Here is a 23,119-nt window from a genome sequence, read left to right as displayed (position 1 = left end):
TGCACTTCCCACCAGAAGGGGAGTATTTCTTAGAGTCTAATCAGGGAATAAAATGGTTACAGAATCCTTAGGGTCTGTTCTCTAGTGTTATTCCTATCAATGATGCCTTTTGTTCCCATGAATGCATGGTTTGAAACAAAGCTTGTATGAAATTACTTTATTAGGTCATCCCAGAATAGGGATATGGATCAGAGAGCAAGATGGGGAAAGACAAAAAGCTAATACAAGGAATAGATTTTGAAGTCATCATGCTGAGAGACTTGTTTCATCTGGGATCTTCTGAGAAGTACATGAAAAATCTCCAAAAGCTATTTGCTTTTCAATCAGCTCTTATTCCTCACTAGAAAAAAATTGCCCTGAATGATAACAACTACCCTATTACTTCAGAGTCACTCCAGATACTACAGTTGAAAATGAGGTGGTAGAATACACATGAAACTGTGTCCTGTTATCCTAACATCAGTGTGGCCTGGGAAACTTGCATAGTACCATTACCCAAGCCTGGAATATAATCAAAGATAAGACCAAGTCTCTGGGATTTAGGCAACCAGTATTTCTGTTATCATGAAGTGTATTTAATAATTTGGCCAAAATTTTTATTAGGCATTGAACTCTGACATATAAATGTGGTTTTCTGAATTTGCTTCTACTCATTTAATAAAAAATATAGAGAACACACATCCTATCTCCAAATGTTTTATCGTCAGTCATTTTACATGATCATAATGATATTTTAATTAAGCTTGCAGAAAAACCTAGCAGAAAGTTTAAGCTGTAATCATCAAATTAAAGAAAAGAAAGGCTTTCAGACACACTCATTCATTGCTGGTGGGACTGCAATTGGTACAACCACTCTGGAAAGCAGTGTGGACATTCCTTAGAAAACTTGGAATAGAACCGCCATTTGACCCAGCTATCCCACTCCTTGGTTTATACCCAAAGGACTTAAAATCAGCATACTATAATAACATTAGCCACATCAGTGTTTATAGCAGCTCAATTCATAATAACTAAATTGTGGAACCAATCTAGATGCTCTTCAATAGATGAATGCATAAAGAAAGTGTGGTATATATACACAATGGAATATTACTCAGCATTAAAAGAAAATAAAATTATGGCATTTGCAGGTAAATGGATGGACAGAATATCATGCTAAGTGAAGTAAGCCAATCCCCCCAAAACAAAGGCTGAATATTCTCTCTGATAAGTGGATGCTGATCCCTTATGGTGGGGCATGGGAAGAATAGAGGAATTTTGATGGGGTAAAGAGGAGGGAGGGATAAGGAGGTGTTATGGGGTTAAGAAAGATAGTGGAATGAGATGGACATCATTACCTTAGGTACACATATGACTGCACATATATGCAACACTATATCATGTACAACCATAGAAATGTAAAGTTGTGCTGCAATTATGCACAATGAATCAAAATGCATTCTTCTGTCATATATACCTAATTAAAATAAATAAAAATATCAAGGAGAAAAAAAGAAGAAGAATGTTCATGAAAATGTTAATTTGCATAAAAGAAGGAACTATAGAAAATTATGTATAACAGTAGCATTTCAGTTATCCATGGACTAGAAGAAGATGGCTGAATGCTGAAGCTGTATCCTAAGTCCTGCATTTTTTGATAAAATTGGGGATCAAAGGGAACTTACTGTGAATCTATCTATCACAATGCAGCTGAAATTATGACAATTATATATACACTCATTTTTCTACAATTCCCTAAATCGTTCTGGCTGAACTTTCGCTATTTTCTGAATTGATTCAGATTTTCTCACTTATTCAGTCTCATTGCATACCTTTAGTTTGCTCTGTGTGTGAGGGAGAGAGATGAACAGTTGCTGAGAGATATGATACATTTTTTATTTATTCATTTAATCAACAAACATTTTACTGAGTGTGTACCCTTAGATATTATTCTACATACTAGATATATTCCAGGGATGAGGACTGACAAAATTTGTGCCCCTTGAAATATATATTTTCTTGAGGGAAAATGTTCGACACAGTAAAATAGAAACACATAATGCAAACAAATGCAGTAACAAATGTAAAACAAAACAACATAGTCTTGTGTTAGATTTTTTCTTACTGTGGCCAAAACAATTGATAAGAACAAATTAGATGAGGAAAAGCTTAGGAATGAAGGAAGGGGAGGGGGTATGGGGATAGGAAGGATAGTAGTATGAATTGAACTTTATGAACCTATGTGCATATATACGAGCAGTGTAATTATACATCATGTATAATCATAAGAATGAGAAGTTATATGCCACTTATGTATGATATATCAAAATGCGCTCTACTTCCATGTATAACTACTTAGAAGAAATTTTTTAAAAAGCTAATGTCCATCTGAAAATGCAAAGTGTATTCAGTTCATCTTCAAGAGCTCCCATAGTCTTAATAGTTCCAGGTTTGCACAAAAGTCTAAGACCCAAATCTTATCAGAGATTCAAGGCAAACTCTTGGTTTTGAGCCCCTAAAATGATTAAAAGAAATCATATATATTTATGCAAGTTTTCATTTTTGTATTTTTGAGTCTGCCATGGGTGTAGTCTTGATAATTCCTGTGATGCCCTCTAGGCATCTCTCCTATTGTCCCTGTGCAAAGCACTTCTCTATAATGGAGATAATTTCTTCAGCGTCTACATCTTCCTTGGCCAAAGCTTTACACATGCTTCTTCTATGGCCAAACTGTAAGTTTTTAAATTCCTTCTCTCCTGTGTGTCTTTAGCTCCCATTTCTCATAATAAACCATGCTAAAATCTGGTAGTAATATCCATGGCACCACCTGAATAATCTGTTCCCTTGAAATTTTTTTCTGCCAGATTATTTCATTACCTTTGCATTTAGCCCCAACACAAAGTTTCAGGGCATGGGCAAAATGCAGATAAAACTATTTGTCATAATTTAACAGGAATTGTCTCTTGTTCCATTCCCAATAGAGTCCTTCTTCCCTTCTGAAACCTTAAAAGCAGTTTTTGCTCTCCAACCTACTCTCCACATTCTATTTTTCTTAACTTTCACCATAATTGTCCATGAAGCTCTACTTACAGCTTTCTAAAGCTTCTCCAGTCTGTATCTCCAAACTCACAAATACTTCTGCAAACCAGTTCCAAATGTTTCTGAACCACATGGTCAGGTATATCATGGTAGCAATCTCACTTCTGGTACCAATTTCTGTGTTAGATACTCATCATTGTGGCAAAAATATTTAATAAGAACAGCTCAGAGAAAGAAAAATTTATTTTGGTTTCATATGTTTGGTCCGTGGTCAGCTGATTCAATTTCTGTGGTCCTGAGATGAGGCAGAACATCATGGCAATAAGAATGTGGTAAAGGAATGTTCCTCAGCTCATGGCAGTCAGAAAGTAATGTGAAAGGAAGTAAGGAGCCAGAGACAAAATATAATCCCCAAGGTCATGCTGCCTGTGACCCACCTTCTCCAGTCATGCCCTGCCTGCCTATAGTTACCACCCAATAAACCATTCAAATTATTAATCTATCAAATGGACAGATCCACCGATTAGTTTACCACTCTCATGATCTTATTATTTCTCCTCTGAACATTTCTGCATTTCCCACATGTGAGCTTGTAAGAGACACCTCATATCCAAACCATAAAAGATTAAGGGATGAATGATGGGAGAAGTTGGTGAAAAGTTCAGGCAGAAGCTTAGAGGAGTAATAATTGGGTTATGAGCCTTAACAAAATCAGTGGATTAATCCCCTGAAAAGGATTAACTGATGGTAACTTACAGGAAGGCAGGGAGGTTGTGCCTGAAAGGTTTTTCATTGGAAGCATGACAGTATATATTTTGTATCTGGTGAGTGGTGTTTCTCTATGCTTCCTGATCATTCCTGAGATACTTTCCTCCCCATTACTCTTCTGCCATGATGTTCTGCCTCTCCTTGAGCCCCAATAAATGGAGTCCACTGTCTAAGAACTGACACCTCTGAAACCCTGAGCCCCCAAATACACTTTTCTTCCTCTAAAATTGTTCTTGTTGGGTCTTTTAGCTGACTGAAATATTGATGTGTCTTCAGAGTGTCCAGTCTGCAGACAGCAAATATAGTACATCTAAGTCTGTATAATCATGTGAGCTCACTTTTTATAAATCTATGTACACTTTTTATCTATTGATCCATTTATCCATTTATTTGTTCTGTTTCTCTGTAAAACTCTAATACTAATCATTGGTTCCTCTCTGATTTAGAAAATGTAAAGTTCCTGAAGGAAGAATAAAATTAGTGTACTGAAAAAGTTAGGACAGCATGACCAAAGCCTGTCAGGTATAGAGTTAACTCAGGAGAGATGAAGTCAGATATGTGGTCATGACTTAGCTCATGTTGGTGATAAATCATTAGAATAATTTTATAAATGTGTTTTAAAAAGCCAAATCATAGTATTTAACATTGGAACACTGAGATTTCACTTATCATCCTAAAATATTGCTGTAGTATTTGTGCAGACAATGAAGTCTTTTTTTTTTTTTTTTTTTTCTGAACTGAGGATTGAACCCAGGGGTGTTCTACTGCTGAGGCACATCTCCAGCCTTTTTTGTTTTTTATTATTCAGAGTCTCACTAAATTGCTGAGGGTATCACTAACCTTCTAGGGCTGGCCTTGCACTTGCAATTCTCCTGCCTCAGACTCCTGAGATGCTGGGATTACAGACATGTGTCATCATTCCCCACAAGAGAATGAGCTCTTAAAAGGCACAAGTAGAAGGATTGTGATAAATGGTCCCAGAATTGTGATGATGGCTCAGACCTGTGAGATCAGGAAAAGGAGATAGACCAGGAATATACATTTGAAGACAGAAATGACAGATATGGGTATGGGGTGTTAAAAGGTGTATTAGGGAAATCAAAATTAGGGAGAACTTGTGAGATTATTGTAATGAATCTCCAAGCAGAACAGACTCCTAGTCAAAATCTGATTTCCACATATGGACTGAAGGTGCCAAACACATAGTAACAGGTTATGAAACACTCTTTTACTTATGTACATGAAATCTCTGAGGAGAGCCGGGTAGTCCTCTCAAAGAAGCCCCAAAAGACGTGAGAAGGCAGAAGAGGAGACTGGCTCAAGCTTTGATTGTGGTTGAATATGGGGCTAAAGTTTTCATTCATGGTACAAATCTCCTTCCTACATCAAAGGAAGGAGCAACAAAGGTTTATAGTTTATGCAGAGTTGTACACAACAGGGAAGAATGAGTGTTAGAAGTTGTCAGTAAACATCAAGATGGAGTGAAACTTCTTATCACAAAGTTCTAGATCTAAACAACTGAGTGAATAATTGTGCCACTTCAGGAGGAAACAAATCAGAGGGAGGAACAATATGGGCAGAAGTTGTGGAGTCACGTGTTCTCTGTATGCTTATTACATTTGAGATGTCTATTGAGTTTATTTGTTACCTCTTCCTATTTTATCCTCTCATTCTTGCCAGTCCCCAAGTTTATTATAATTAAAGACAATAGCGTGCCGCAGCCCGGCTGCAGCAAAATAACCAGGGGGTGATGAGCAACTTGTGTACATTGATACAGCAGGAGTGGGAGAGCTTTATTGTAGGACAGGAGGGGTATATATACATTACACACAGTTTATCTTAATTAACATAAACTAGATACAGCAGTCAACCAATAAGGAATCTCCACACTTAATGGCTCGCTGGCATTACTTCACAAACCACTACCTCTGGCAAAATGCCAGACGCCATCTTGACTTGTTTACAGACTCTAACAATAGCGCATATAATTGAATTGATTATAATTGATATAAGGATCAATTATAATTGATAAAGATATATAAAGGATATAATTGATATGAGGATTGCTTAAGAATCTCATGGTCCAATTGGTAGATAAACAAGTAACCCACTAAACACAGGAATAAAAACTCCTGTAGTACCAACATGTACAGGATTCCAGAGGAGTATAGAATATTGGCACCTAATGCTACTTGGGGAATAGGAAATATAAATTTGTAGGGGAAGTCACGCTTAGCATAATCCTGGAGTCAGAAACACAGTAAAGGTGGGCTAGGATGTGGCTCAAGTGGTAATGCGCCTGCCTGGCATGTGCGAAGCGCTGGGTTCGATCCTCAGTACCACAGAAAAATAAGATAAAGATGTTGTGTCCACTGAAAACTGAAAAATAAAATTTAAAAAATTCTCTCCCTCTCTCTCTAAAAATAAAAATTAAAAAAAAACATGGTAAAGGTGGAACTTGGATAAAATTTGAATGAGCAACACAAGCAGTACTTTAAAGACATGAAAATATTTTTGAGTGGCAAAGTAGAAGGCATGAATTCTATCAATGACAATAAATAATTTTCAAGTTGTAATACATGTAGATTGCTTCCCATTGAGGAGTAGTGTTTGATTTTTATTCAGTTGCTCATAATAAATCTTTTTTATTGTTGGCCCAATGTTAATTTGGAGGTCAGTGGGTAAAATTATAATAAATCTTAAAATGTGAGGATGCAGAACAAGAGGAAAAGTCTAGCATGTGTTACAAATAAAAGTAGAAATACCTGAACTTTTATAATTGAAACCCCAGGATATCTGGAGCATATCTGTGCATTCACTATTCCTATGTAACATTTATTATTAACAAAACTCTCCACAATTTGGGTAGCTCCTTACTATTCAGCCATGTCTGCTAATCCCTGATAACATTGTACTTTTGCTTTAAGTCAGTTCCCCCTCCTCCCACCCCATTTCTTGTTATCTGGGGAATGTTAGGACAATAAGTGGCTTCAACTCATTTTGAACTATGTTGATCAAAAGTGGCTCAAGAATTATTCTGGGAGGAGAAACATCTTAGTTTAATGGGAAAGAAGGCTTTCACACATAGAGGTGCCTGCCATATGGAAGACTGGAGTTAAACTATTACTTGTGTCTCTTACTTGGTATTCCTGATTGAAGTGAAAGGGAAAAGGGAAAATATTCATCATTTCACTTTGTTCTTCTATGCAAATGCTTTTAGTTTCCTCTCCCTGTACCAGGGAGATTATTCTGAATCCAATAATGTCATGAGCTCTCAAATAATGTTAAGATCTTAATGTATAAAATCTCTAATGTACTACCACACAGAGTGTTTGCCTTGTATTAGAGAACTATAATTTTATTTTATTTTTTTTTAAATTTTTTATTGTTGGTTGTTCAAAACATTACAAATTTCTTGACATATCATATTCCACACTTTGATTCAAGTGGGTTATGAACTCCCACCTTCACCCCATACACAGATTGCAGAATCACATCAGTTACACATCCATTGATTTACATATTGCCATACTAGTGTCTGTTGTGCTCCGCTGCCTTTCCCATCCTCCCCCCTCCCCCCTCCCCACCTCTCCCCTCCCCTCCCCTCCTCTCTCTCTACCCCCTCCACTGTATAACCCTGAGGGTCTCCTTCCATTTCCATGCAATTTCCTTTCTCTCTCCCTTTCCCTCCCACCTCTCATCCCTGTTTAATCTTAATCTTCTTCTCCTGCTCTTCGTCCCTACTCTGATCTTAGTTACTCTCCTTATATCAAAGAAGACATTTGGCATTTGTTTTTTAGGGATTGGCTAGCTTCACTTAGCATAATCTGCTCTAATGCCATCCATTTCCCTGCAAATTCTATGATTTTGTCATTTTTTAATGCAGAGTAATACTCCATTGTGTATAAATGCCACATTTTTTTTTATCCATTCGTCTATTGAAGGGCATCTAGGTTGGTTCCACAGTCTTGCTATTGTGAATTGTGCTGCTATGAACATCGATGTAGCAGTGTCCCTGTAGCATGCTCTTTTTAGGTCTTTAGGGAATAGACCAAGAAGGGGAATAGCTGGGTCAAATGGTGGCTCCATTCCCAGCTTTCCAAGAAATCTCCATACTGCTTTCCAAATTGGCTGCACCAATCTGCAGTCCCACCAGCAATGTACAAGTGTACCCTTTTCCCCACATCCTCGCCAGCACTTGTTGTTGTTTGACTTCATAATGGCTGCCAGTCTTACTGGAGTGAGATGGTATCTTAGGGTGGTTTTGATTTGCATTTCTCTGACAGCTAGAGATGGTGAGCATTTTTTCATGTACTTGTTGATTGACTGTATGTCCTCCTCTGAGAAGTGTCCTTTCAGGTCCTTGGCCCATTTGTTGATTGGGTTGTTTGTTCTCTTATTGTCTAATTTTTTGAGTTCTTTGTATACTCTGGATATTAGGGCTCTATCTGAAGTGTGAGGAGTAAAGATTTGTTCCCAGGGTGTAGGCTCCCTATTTACCTCTCTTATTGTTTCTTTTGCTGAGAAAAAGCTTTTTAGTTTGAGTAAGTCCCATTTGTTGATTCTAGTTATTAACTTTTGTGCTATGGGTGTCCTATTGAGGAATTTGGAGCCCGACCCCACCAAATGTAGATCGTAGCCAACTTTTTCTTCTATCAGACGGCGTGTCTCTGATTTGATATCAAGCTCCTTGATCCATTTTGAATTCACTTTTGTGCATGGCGAGAGAAAGGGATTCAGTTTCATTTTGTTGCATATGGATTTCCAGTTTTCCCAGCACCATTTGTTGAAGATGCTATCCTTCTTCCATTGCATGCTTTTAGCCCCTTTATCAAATATAAGATAGTTGTAGTTTTGTGGATTGGTTTCTGTGTCCTCTATTCTGTACCATTGGTCCACCCGCCTGTTTTGGTACCAGTACCATGCTGTTTTTGTTACTATTGCTCTATAGTATAGAGAACTATAATTTTAGAGGTAACTTGTTGCCAGAAAAAAATGAGATTTTAAAGTATCTACATTGGTATTTAACACCTTTGTAAATAACTTCCAGTTGACTGGTAGTGCCCACCATATTCTTCATAAGACTAGCCATCTACTTGAACTGTCTTTAGGATTAAAATCATCTAATTTCTGGCATTTTCTGGCATTGTTACTTGCAATTACATAGTTCTGACCCAGACTCCAGTTTCAATAGTTTCTATAACTCTATTGACAATTATTTCTATTGATACTATATGGTAATTAATTCAGTCCCTGAACCAATATGAATGCCTTTCAATATTTGCAGTTAAGCCTGTTAGAATTAATACTTAAAGAATTATAGGAAATTTCAAATTGCTATGCAAATCTTCCTGCCCAAACAAGATCACACCATCTGAAATTTGCTGCTAAATCATTGGTATAATTAGTGTTCATTACAATGCATCAAATATATTCCTTAGCAGCAACTAATAGATAGAAATGGGCTCTAATCCATAGAACAATCTGTTTCTATAGTTACTGTGGAAGTACCTTCCTTTGGCATCAAAGCAAATGTCAAAAGCACAATCTTAGATAATGAGTGCATGGTGCCATTATGTTAGCTTTTATTTTACATGTAGCCTTCATTTCATTTTAAAGTGAAATTTCCATTAATTGAACTGACTGAAAAAGAGTATTTGTCATTAAGATAATATAAAATCTAATTTTAATTTTCAAATTGTGTTAGTGAAATTTAGAGAAATATCCTAGCTAACTAAGGGATCACCATGTTGTTGATTGAATGAAAGAAAATATGTGATGATACAGGACAGGTTTGAATGAAGACAAGAAAGAGGTAATTTTCAATAAAAAGAAGATGAGAAGATGGGATCAAAATCACAACCTCAGAATCTAATACACTTTCAGTGTATTCTTGGTTATTTTTCTTACTTTTGGATTTAACTCTATTTCCCCTAAAATCAGTTAAAGAGTATTAGTTGCCTTCTATATATTAACATGAATATAAAATTTTGATGTACTAGAATTATTATTATTCAAATATGGTAGATGTTCAGAATAAATTGCTTATGGCCTAGTTTCATGCAAACTTGGGAATATTAGTTCAATGGAATAGTGTTATTTGAGGTATCAAAAACAACTTTTTTTTTAAAGTTAGATATTTTTTCCTTGAGCACATTTTTGTGTTAACTTTTGATGGGCCCCTCAGAACCTTTCCCAAGGTTACATTCCTATAGTTGCAAATTTGTGAAAATCTCGTTTCAAGAAACATTGAGGATATATTGGTTTTACGATCTGGTAATAGGATGTCTAGTTTTACATGCTCAATTTTAATGAAAATATAGTGAATATAAAAAGCCTTTCAAACTGTCACCATGTATGTCAAACACATGCAGTCACTGTTTGTACATTAAAATCCCTTCCAGCCTGACAGCATGCCTTTGCATTTTTTTTTAAATTAGTACCTGCATTTCTTACTTTTTTTTTTTTTTTGTATCATAGGGGGAAATAGCATTTTTACTTCCCATGAGCTCAAACCAGTTGTGGACACTACTAGATCTTTTGAATTATCCAATTATCTGTAAGATGCTTTCATAGACATTTCCCTTACTGTTTTTCCAACTCAGTTACATGTCCTATAAAGAGAAGGGCATTATAATCTACGTCCAGTATAATTCTGGAACGGTGAGGCAATAGATGGAAGCAGCTGCTGCTTTCCTAACTGTTCCTAGTGCAGAAAAAAATAGAGAAGAGTAGAGAGGAAGAGCTTTTCAGGGTCCCATTTCCCATGTCAGGCACAGAGCATCTGGGCTGAGATTACTTTGCTGACAATTTGTGATTTCTAAGAGCAACATTAAGGACCAATAAAGAAATTTTAAAATTCTGCTTAATAACCTCAGGAAGAAATTTATATATAAATTTTGCTGTTTAAGGTTTAGGGAAATGAGTATCATTTAATATGTTTTGGGAAGATGTTTAAATTGGTCATTATCTCAGAACAATTACAAGTTTCTCTATCAAATTCACAATACTTGGTGGCTCCATTAACTCTCGAGTATAAGTAAATGATTGGAATTTTAAAAACAATCATATTGGTATCATGTGACAATTAAATCTATTTCATGAAAATGAGTAGCTGTCTTTTGTTTGCATATAGAAATCAATCTCGTAGCTTACACTCCAAGGAGAATTTTGTAAATCTAATAATTTGATGATTTCAATAATAATAATCTCAAAGGACATGGAAAGATTGGCTTCATGTGTTTTTTTCCTTTGGAATACTGTTGATCAGTTTTCTGAAAACTAGATTAACATGTTATAGGGCAATCTGAAAATTTAAAAAAAATGAACTCATATTTTAAAGAGTATAGGTCATTTTTCAACTATACTATAGAAAATTAGATCAACTGAATTCCAAACTAATTGTGTTTAAGTTAGTGAGACCAAAAAAAAAAAAAAAAAAAAACAACAATAACAACAAAAAGAACTGTGGTCTGGAAGCACATGACAAAACCTTCTTCAGAATGAGGAGACTATGGGAAAGAAGGTGAGTATGAGTCCCATAAACCCCATATGAATAAAATGTGAGACCCTTAATATGGATAATGTAGGCTGTGGAAACCATGAAATGGTACTGTATAATCTCAAAATCCCTGTGCAGCCAGAGGTTACAAGCCTCTAGAATTTAGAGCAAACATGACACGGGGTTCCATGTTGTGACCAAGTTTATTGTTGTTGTTTTGTTTTGTTTTGTTTGTTTTTGTACTGAGCTTAGAACTCTGGGTTGCTTCCACTGAGCTGTATCCCCAGCTCTCCCCCCGCCCGCCTTTTTTTTTTTTTTTTTTAATTTTGAGAAAGGACCTTGCTAAATTGCTCAGGCTGGCCTTAAACTTGTGATCCTTCTGCCTCAACTTACTGGATTCACTGGAGAGTATTATTGCATCTGGCTAATAAATACCTTTAATAAACTGAATGGGGGTACCTAATCAGAGCTTGGCTGAAGCTACAGAATCACAGTATATTTTAATTTTCCTATGAAATGTCATGCTAGAGAAGAGAAGAAACTGAGAATACTAGCATTTACAAGCATAGCTTTAGCAGAGAAAGTATTCTCCATGCACTATTGATAAGTGCATAGCACAAGAGTCTCATAAAATGCAGGAAGAATCATTGAGTGAGAAATGAGTCACCTTCTAACTTGCAGAATATTGCAAAAGAAGCTTTCTTTAATGAAGCCAACCTGGGTGCCCAAAGCTGACATCAGAGAAAATAATTATATCTCTTGATGTCAAACCTAAGGACAAGATCCAAATTAGAGGCCATACAAATAAATAGAATATAATTTATGTTCATTTTTATATATAAAAGTAATGCCTTTGTTTATTTTTGGTTTGGGTATTTTGTCAATGCTGCAAAGGCAAATATTTTGCCCAAGTAAAGAAACATACTAACAAAAACTTATAAAATTATTCTGAATTTTGTACATTACCTTACATGACCAAGAGTTAGTCATTTTTTAAAGAAATATGGCCATATTAAGGCATTCAATACTCAAAAGCGATTTAATAAAGTTTTAAAATATAGTCATGATTATAATAGCTTAATAATTTGCCTATATTTTTATTTCAACATATTCAAATATATTTTAGCAAAACCCATGCAGTAGATATTATATATATTAAAAACTAATTTACAGCACCTTTACAGTCCCACAAAGAAATCTACTCAATTTTTGTTATTCTACTGCTCTTCCTGTACCCTCTGACCAACCCTAGGTAAACATTGATCTACTTATTATCTCTATGGATTTTTCTGTTCTGGACTTTGAGTATGACTGGAATTAAAAAATGTGGTTTTATTGACTGGGTTCTTTCGGTTAAGAATATGTTTACAAGGTTAACCCATACTGTATAGGTAGTTTGTTCATATTTATGGTTGAATAATATTCAGTGGTATGAATATGCCACATTTTTAATTTATCAATCAATTGTTGGAGATTTGGATTATTTCTACACTTTCACTCTTATGAATACTATTTTTTTTGAGAGATAGATAGAGAGAGAGAGAGAGAGAGAGAGAATTTTAATATTTATTTTTTAGTTTTCGGCGGACACAACATCTTTGTATGTGGTGCTGAGGATCTAACCCGAGCCACACGAATGGCAGGTGAGCGCGCTACCGCTTGAGCCACATCCCCAGCCTATATGAATACTATTTCTAAAAACACTTTTTGACAGATATTTGTGTGAATATGAGAATATAATTTTCATATCTCTCACTTATAGACCTAGGAATTAAGTGAAAAGACAGAATAAAATCTCCAAACTTACATAAATAGGGCAGTGGTCAAAAAGAAATTTAAAGTGGGAAATACCCATATTATGCAAGGATAAATATCTCAAATCTTCATGTATACTTCATTGAGCACGTACCATACATAAAAAATTATGGATAAGTATTACAGACCATTCTGTTATGCTATTTGATTCTCAAATAGAATTATTTTATGAAAACTGTCATCTTATTGATGAGTAAGACAATGAAATGATGTATTGTCACAGAGGTAACATGGTGCCCAGCTGAGAGATAAAGAAACACATTTCACACTCAAGCTTGAAACCAACTTAAAACACACACACACACACATTAGGAGAGAAGGGCTAAGATAATAAAATCCTGTTGGAAAGATGCTTTGGCAGATATTTTTTACATCATGATTAAATATCAAGTCACAAAATTCAATGTTTATCATCCATTGTAAGTTGTAATAAAAATGTTGTATTATTATAAATAAAGAAGATTAAGATTAAGTCTGACAAGCTAAAGGAGAAAGTGACCGGACTGAGGAAATTTTAGAAATTAAAAAAAAATAAGTAAGTGATCATTATTGAATTTACAGAAATAAAACCCAAAATATTGAAAAGAAAGTGCAAGGTATCTTTTTGATTCATAATGTTAGTGGTTTTCCTTAGTAAGGGGAACTCATAGCTTGAGATGATGTGTGACATAGCCACATAATAGATTTGCTTCAATTAATACTTTGTAGATCTGCATAAAGAACAAAATTCTAGAAAAGGTATAAATAGTGGCTAAAAGAAGTAATCAAGTTTCTCTTTAAGATTTTCCTTTTGGAGCAGAAAATAATGACTAAAGAATTCTTTATGTCAAATTTTGAGTTCTAAAAAAAGTCATACTACATATGAATGAATGGATACAACTGTCTTTCTGACAATGAAAATCTTAAGGAAAATGAATGGAAAAGGTTCATGTATGCATACAGAATATAATATTATAGAAATCAGTGAATTATCTTTGAAAACTTTAGCTGGTGTTATCAGCACAGGTCTTTTAAAGAAACACATGAGTATAAATTTTACGTTTTAGTTGGAATAAAACACAAACATGGAAAAAACTGATTAGTGTAAACTTTTCACTGGTTATTGATTGTCTAATGAATGAATAGAAAATAGAATAGTCAAAGCAAGCAAACCAAAGCATGAGAGCAGCTCTAATATTTAGAATAAACAAAGAGGCATTTTACTATTTGGTCCAAAGCAAATACTGGAAGAAGTCACCAACATCAAGTAAAACTAGGATTAAATCTATATTCAAAGTGTGTGGTTTGATTAAATCAGGAGCCAGATGGTTTATCCAGGAAAAAAAAAAAAGCACAATATTATAAAAGTTAGGCCAACTGGGTCTTTGTTGTTTTATTGTGCTACAAGGAGATAAAGTGAAAAGTGCTTTTCTCAGCAAGCCTTGGCCTCTGGAATCTCATTTGTTGTTTAGCAGGATGGCTTAACAGCATAACATGCTGAATTGCTGGTGAATTCAGCAAATGAAGATTCTACTCTTGTTGAACACTTTACCATTTGTGTTAAAAACAACAACAACAACAACAACAACAACAAAGAAAACCACCAAAAACAGCTGTCCCAGAGCAAACAAGGCAATATCACAATAAAATAAGTAAGGTGGTTCCAGATTATCTGTGTCTCAGTTTTTCTTCAAGAATTTTTTTATACAAACCAGTGCGTGGTGGAACACGCCTGTAAACCCAGAGGCTCAGGAGGCTGAGACAGGAGGATTGTTAGTTCAAAGCCAGCCTTAGCAAAGGCGAGGTGCTAAGCAATTCAGTGAGATCCTGTCTATAAATAAAAAATACAAAAAATACCCCTACAAAAAATACTCCCACACCCCTACAAAAAAGGTTAGGGGTGTGGGCCTCCTTGACTTTCCAGGTTCTGATTTCCAGATTGTCCAACATGCTCTTTTTGTACGTGATGCATATTTTGGTCATCTCTCTAGCTGTTTCCTCATTGAAAATTTTAATATTTTTCTTCATCCTATCCCCTCTTGTTGCTTGCTCTGGGACAGGGGAGCTCTTTATAAATATCACGAGTCTAAGTAAAATACTTTCTTTTAGGGGAAAAAAAACAGAAATACTGTCAATTCCTGTCATTTGGGATATTGTATAATATTCTTTCTTTTTTGGCAGTTAATGCTTCTAACCTGTACTCATAAGTTTGGTTTTTGTTGTTGGTTTTTCTACTTTCCTACAAATACTTTTGACACTTTTTTTTCTCTTCTGAGTTAAAATATATCATTGAAAGTCTTGAAAGTCCAGATATTAGGTTCATTCCAAGCTTTGACATTTTTAGTTGCTTGACCTTGGACATATTATTTCTCTTTCTAGAGAATTGTGGTGGTTTTGTCTCTAGTGAATTTGCAAATTTTCACTATACAAAGGCATATTGTGAGTCAATAAATGGTCGTTATACATACTATAAGATAAGCAAGAAATAGAAAAATATGCCCAACTTTTCTGGTCATTCCAGGTTATCTCCAGGAGATAGGGAAACCAAAGATGTTTACATGCTGACAAATTATCCTAGCTCCTGCCTACAGCTACTTCATTATCTTTTCATCTTTTTGCTCATTCTTTAATGGAAGAATCAGGCCCTATATTCAAAGTAAAGTTCATGTACAACCTCTTAGTCCCACAAGGACAAACAATTTTTGACGTCAGTTGAACCTTATGCAAAAGGAAAAGAAAAAAAAAGAGAAATATATGGAATAAATCAAGCTTTTCACAATAGTCATGGGAAAATATCATACAAATATGAAACTAGGATAATTTTACTATGTATATGACTGGTTCTCTTCAAATATAGAGAGTACTTGAGAAAATTATTTTGGCCTGCTCTCAGAGACGAAATTTCAGACAGGCAAAGTCTCAAGAGAATCAGTCTCTCTCTCTCTCTCTCTCTCTCTCTCTCTCTCTCTCTCTCCACACACACACACACACACACACACACACACACACACACAACTCTTAGAAATAGGAGGTAGATTATAAGTATTAAAAGTAGTAGTTGAAACAATGAGATCTAAATAATACAAAATAATGATAGGCATTAGACTAAAACTTATTTTGTTTAATCTAAGAATATAATAAGTGGTACAATTAGATGGTATTACATAAAAGAGTTTACAAAAATGTTTAGTGATAATAGACATAGGCTTCCAGAGTATATTAAATAATATATTTCAGCTAATACCTGGGCAATACATAAATGATAGGATAGATGCTGAAAAATGGAAAGTGATCTACTAAAGTAAATGATGTTATGTGGCCTTCACTGTGGTCTTCAATAGTACTGAAAATTAAACCCTTTATTAAGATGATCTGTGGAAACAGACAAATGGACTCTTTAATGTCTATGTTGGGCAGCTTCAAAAATGAAAGTCACCGAAATTGAGTCTACTGAACTGAGGCTGAACACATTTCTTTTGTGACTTTGTGTGTGGAATGCCAAAGAAAACACATTAAAGGATAAGCCTAGGAGTTGAAGGCCACCTTTATGCTTTAGATAACAATGCCCTGGAGTATTATATTCTCATCCTTTCTAAAAAACTAGACAAATTTGAAGCCATTTGAAACCCATTTTGTCTCATTGATTTGGATTGTAATTCTGAAATCATGATGGCTGCTCCTCATTCTTCTAAGGCATTTTGAAGTAGGTTCATTATTCCCTGTGTGTGGAAACAGCCCTCAAGTCATGGTCTGATGTATTTTCCAGAAGACCTCTATTCCCCTAGTTGTCTAAAAGCAATCTGATATGAACATTCATGATCCTAAAACTTTTCTTTATTCAATAGTCGCCTAATTGTTTTTCCTTTCAGCACTTATTTTTTCTCCACTTTTAAAAAAAGCAATATTTAACACACCTCTTTTAGCACAGTGAGCCTGAAAGGAATATGTAGTTATAAAAGGCTTAATTCAAAAACCTCAATATTTCATTGAAACATAAAGACCAACATACTAAAATTATCAATGTTTTGCGTCAGTTTTCCTAATTAACTTTAAACAAAACCTACTTGGATATGCCCTACAGGATATTAAGTAAAATAAATGAGATATAGCAAGCTTGCAAAGTGTTTTTCTTTGAATGGCAGGCACAGCTCTTGTACTTGTTTTACATGAAAAGGAAATTGTTAATGGTACAATAAAATGTGGTGAAAATAAAATTGAAACTTTCTAATCAAATATACTTACTACCTTAATTACATGTCTGTTTTTGTTAAAAAATATTTTGAATATTCAAAAATATATTATTGAACTTGAATATTCTAAAAACAAATTTAAATTTTTACATGCAGTGAGCTTTATTAATAGTCATAATTATATAAGTTAACATTTCCTATATGTTTGCTATGTTTCAGGGCATCAATTTGTATGTTACATGATTTTTAAAGATTTTTGGGTGCTGAAGATCCAATGCAGGACAGGTATAACAGGCAAGCACTCTACCCATGAGTTACATCCCTAGTCCTGCATGACTTTTTTCATTGTTTTCTTTTTTTTTTTTTTGCAAGTATTTGTTTTATACTGTTTATATGATGAGGGAATGGGAGTCTAATTAATTTATCTATACGAAGTAGTATAGTAAGATTTGCCAAGTGAACATGCTAAACACATTGCATTTTTCTAAGAACTTTATTCTTTCCCTTTATAAGAAATATTTTAATTGAGACACTGATCAGAATTAATTATATTATCCAAACATTATTTTTCATTTTACTTGAAATATTTACAACTTCCTTTTGTTCATTTTATTCTATGGACAGGTAGCTCTCATATAAATATTCGTTCTTGGTTACGAATTCAATCTAACTTCTGGTATTTCTTATAAAATATTGATATCTCTATGGTTTCTCTAACTTCCCCAATCTAACCTGTGTATGGCTGTAGGACAAACCTAATTGTATTAACTGGCTTGGCTCTGGGACCCCCCTTCTGCCCTAGCAGGAAGTCTACTTGTATTGCCATCTTGAAAGAAATCCTAGTATTATATGGTTAGCCTTGTTGTGTGCTATCTAGAAACAGAAGATTTTTCCAGGCCAAATTAATCTAAGAAATGCTCTTAAACCTCCTTCATTTTGTTTGCACACTTGTGTCTCCTATAATGATTTTTTCATGTCTCTTTGTTTATTTCAATTATCCCCATTTTCTCAAATTCTGCATTTTCTGTGACATCTTTGCTATTGTCTAGGATAACTTCTTGTAAACTATATATATATTTTTTACATATGTGATATAGAAAGCTTGAAAAGTTTTGCAACAATTCAGATGTTTTATACCCAATTTTGTCCTGAAGGGTTATGTAAATATATTGTATTTGATTTACATGTCTGAGTATTTACTTCTGCTGATCAAATAAGAAACCAAACCTCAACCATCTGACATTGCCCTCACTGATCCAATCCAGTTGTAATCTCTTGATAAATTCTTGTTCAAATATGAAACAAAATGTTCACTTTAACAATAGTTGTTTGCAATTCCACCCCGCTCTTCAGCTTTGTAGACAGCTAATTTCTCAAAAACTTTCGAAGAATTATGGTCCATTGGCTTCATTAACAGTTATATACAACAGGTCATGTGGTAGAAATCAGACTGGACTTAATACTTAGAGCAATTGACTGCAATCTTCACTGAAAATTTATGCTTCCAATGGCTTATACATGAAGAAATGGCAGAAACAACACAGGGAAGGCAGGGTACTTTATTTTCTCCAGTAAATTTGATAACCTTTAGCTTTGGTCCATAAAACAATGTCAGGATTCTATTTTAATTTCTCTATAAATGGTCCATTTCAACAAGTCTGCCTCATGATAACATCCACTTTGTTCATAGGGAGCTCAATTCCTTCAGAATAACAACAGCAACAACAACAACAACAAAAAAACAGAAATTATGATGCCCATATGATCAGTGATTAGAGAAGGATCACTAAAGATAATTACTTATAATTGAAAAAGGTAAATGGAATTAAAACTTAGTAATAGTTGACTTTTTAAATAATGATTAGTGTTCCAATCTTTGTTCTCTGTTTTCTTTTGTCTACCGTAAAAACCAGAAAAATTAAGCACATCATTGGCAACATTGCCCAACACTCACTTTTACTTATTTATCATTTTTAATGCTTCTTTAGTTTTCTTTTTTAATGAAGGGAGAAGATCCAATCATAAAAGATTTGTACACCTAAAAGACACTCAAATCAATTATTAGACTTTCCTAAAATTATATTTTCTGAAGGAATCCCTTCATATTTATTCAAGAGTATTAAAATTTAGTAACAGAAATGGCTTTATAGCATTGCAACAAGGTAAACTTCTGTCTCACTTGAAGAACACTTGAAATGTTCATATACATTCTCTTCTTTATCTTCTAATATTTTGGGCACTGAAAAAAAATAGATGTCTCTTTTTGTCTAATGGATTACTTCTTTCCTGTAGTTCTCAGTTTGTATAAACTCCAGATATAGTTTTCTTCTTTCCTGGAGAAAGATTTGATTATCTGGGCTAGACTTAAGGTGATAGTCAATCTTCATATTTTTTGTAATGGGATTTATTAATTGATGAGATTCCCCAAAACACAACAAATTTTATGTCAATTTATGAATATAACATTTGTAATAGACTCAACTAAATCCAACTGTGCATCTTGCATGAAAAAGTAACAACGTACACTAGAAAGATTTACACTGGTTATAAATTAAACTATGATTGAAGACTGTTCCCCACCAGTGACACTGGGATCCATCAGCCAAAATGGAGGTCTCCAGTGATCTTATAAGAAATGGAATTTTAGCCCGATTGCAAAGGACAGTATAAACATTGGGTTGGCAGTGTGATTGCATGACTATTTCACCGGTTCATGAATGGAAGACAAAAATAATAAGTAACACCAGGTCTTGCAGTTTTGGGGGCCTTCATGGTAGGGACAATCAAAGGAAAGTTCCTAGAGATTTAAATAACGTAGGAGTGGTGATTCCCACTTGGTTTAGTTGATTTCTATTGGGGCTCTGAAAAAGACGGACTAAACTTAAAGAACTGTTGACAACTATCATAAACTTATTCAGAATGACTTCAATTGAAACTAATGTTCCAGATGAAGTGAATTTACTGTAATATAATCACAATCACATAGATTTTGTAAACTGAGTCTCAAGTAATTTCATGGCATATACCATTTCCTGAATAAGAGTGAGTCTCAACCTTAATACTACTGATATTTTGAGATGAGTTTTGTGTGTGTGCGTGTTGGAGGCAGCTGTCCTGTCCTGTGCATTTTAGTAGCATCCATAGTCTCTAATACTGGATGCCAATGGCATCCCTTCAAATTATAGCAACAAAAAAATCTCTTTAAATATTTCCAAATGTCCCTTTAAAGGACTTTGTAGAAACCATGTATGATGGGTAATTTTGTATATCAACTTGACTAGGCCATGGGTGCCTAATGCCTAGATATTTGGTCATATGTTGTGAGAGTGTTTTGAAAGATATTACTATTTGAGTTGGTAGACTAAGTAAAGCATATTACCTCCCAAACATGAGTGGCTTTAATGTAGTCAATTGAATAGGGTAAAAAGACTGACCTTTCTATGAATAAGAGAAATCCTCTTTTCTGACTGCTTTCAGTTGAAGATGATATAAATTAATTAATGAAGAAAAGGGCAGTAATAATCTGAGACAACTTTCCTAATAAGTTGCACATAAAGCACACATATACACAGCCTGCTTTCTCAGCAAATCTTCTTGGTATCCAAAATATGACAAAATGTTGAATATATGCTACAAAGTTAAATATAAATGACTGTACTGATCTCTAAAAAACAGTCATGATTCTTAGGGATGTTATGATTCAGAATACATCTTGATATACATTTTAATGTGGTATACCAAACTCTTTACTAGTTATGCTTCCTTTGAAGATCTGAGGATGATTTAGACCGCACACAGAGGTAATCTGCCACTTGCTCCTAATGATCAAATAGATTCAATGATACTGGAATCATCATTACAAATGAGACTGTCATATCAAATTTATATTTACTCTCTGCAAATAGAATTTCACAGAAAATTCTCATAAGATTTTTGGAAGAAAGTCAGGTCAACTTCTTTGAAAGGAGCCTTTGGCTTGCTACCTGAACATGAACTAGACTTCAAAATCAGACTCCAAATATCAGGTGATTCTATGACCTGAATTGCATTATCTGATACAGCAAGATATAACTTCAGCCGTAGCATTTTGAAGTAGAAATGGTATAGAAGATGCTAAGGTTAAGTAGATCCTGAAGGTTCAAAGTATTTATACAGCTCATATGTATGCTTATGGTACCTGTTCCTACAGCATTACTGTTTCCTCCTTTATCTATATCATGGTCTTAGAAATTCTAAATGACAGTGGCCACAATCATAAATAAAAATTTTGGTATCATTTTCTTTTGATTCTTAACAATTTGCTGATACTAATCAGTCTTGTAATGATGCAGCCTAGACTAGTCCCAAATAGGAAAATCCCCAAGGAACAGTGGTGAAGTATTCTTTGTTAAGAGAACAAGGGAAAGCTCAACTGATATTGTGTTGCATTGCTTTGCTATGAAATTCCTGTGTATATTATCAATTGCTACAAAATTGATGAATAATGTATAGTTTTGGAGCCTCACAGATCTTAAGTAGTCACTATTTAATTCTTATTCATTTTTAGTAATCAAGTGATCTACACTTGGCTTGAGCTTATTTCACACTCATCTTTCTGGAGGTTGCTACAGTTTCACCAGTCTCTCATCTTCCTCCCGAAAGCAGTGAGCTCCTTGAGTAGTTAGAGATCAAGAGTGTTAGAAATTATAATGTTCATGTTCATTGCCAGTCTTCGATTATATGAAATATGTATATCTTTGGCCAAAGTAAATCACATGACTGAGTACAGAATCATTTTGTAGAAGATCACCAAACTCATGATAGAAAGGCACAGTAGTAACACATGGCAAAGGGCATGAATACAGAGAAAGGATAGTAGTTGAGGCCAGATGGTGGAAGCTATCATATTTACTTATTATGTTCTAAGAGAAGGTCAAAATTATGGATCTAAAATAATTATTACATTGTTGCTAACATTTTGATTTGACAAATAGAAGTGTAGGAAGAACAAAACTCAAGTACCTATTTCAGTAATTTGTGAAGAAGAGTTTGTGAATGAATATTTTAGAATGGTTGGCATGCACAGCTATTTGAGTTGCATGTGCCTTCTTACCAAAGGACATCTGCTTTAGGCAGGCTCTGAGTGATTGAAGAGATAAAATAACATACTTTGTAGATATTAATCTGCATCACTGCATATATATCTAGTGCTTGTTCAATGTGGACATACTATAGTAACCAATAAAATCTCAATATAAGAAAAACAGCATGGAATTCCATTCTAAGAATTATCTGACTTTGGCTTCCATTGGTGCTTAGCTTGCCAGAAGCTGACTGATGCTGGACCTTCAATTTGAGTCCATCCCCTGTGGGAACAGCCAGCTACATGGTTGGTGTAAGTTACAGATATTACTTTTCCTCATGGTCTTTACACCATTACTGATAGATTTATTGGATTCTTTATTCAACATTATTAATTGAGGAAGTACATTATTTCACAGTTAAAAAAAATCTACAATGATTATACACTCATGAAATTCAAAAGTATTGCCATATTCCCCAAAGTATAAGAAGCTGGCTATAAAGAACAGTATAGTAGTCTATTGAAGACTCAGTAATGTTTTCAGTTTGGAGAGACTGTACTTAAATAAAATGATTATTTATCACAGGTTTGACATTTGGTTTTAGCTAAAGATGATTTTTGCTCCTTTAAGAAGTGAAATATAATAAGAGGAGCAATGGAATATACCATGTGTTACAATACTTAATAATTATGGCTATGATTATTGAAAATATTGTAAGAAAAGCAAGCTGAGTATTCACAGAAAAACTGAAATACTATTTCAAAAACTGGTAAATTATGAAATAA

This window comes from Marmota flaviventris, chromosome 8 (genome assembly GCF_047511675.1).
Source record: "Marmota flaviventris isolate mMarFla1 chromosome 8, mMarFla1.hap1, whole genome shotgun sequence".
Classification (NCBI taxonomy): Eukaryota; Metazoa; Chordata; class Mammalia; order Rodentia; family Sciuridae; genus Marmota; species Marmota flaviventris.
This window is presented reverse-complemented; position numbering follows the sequence as displayed.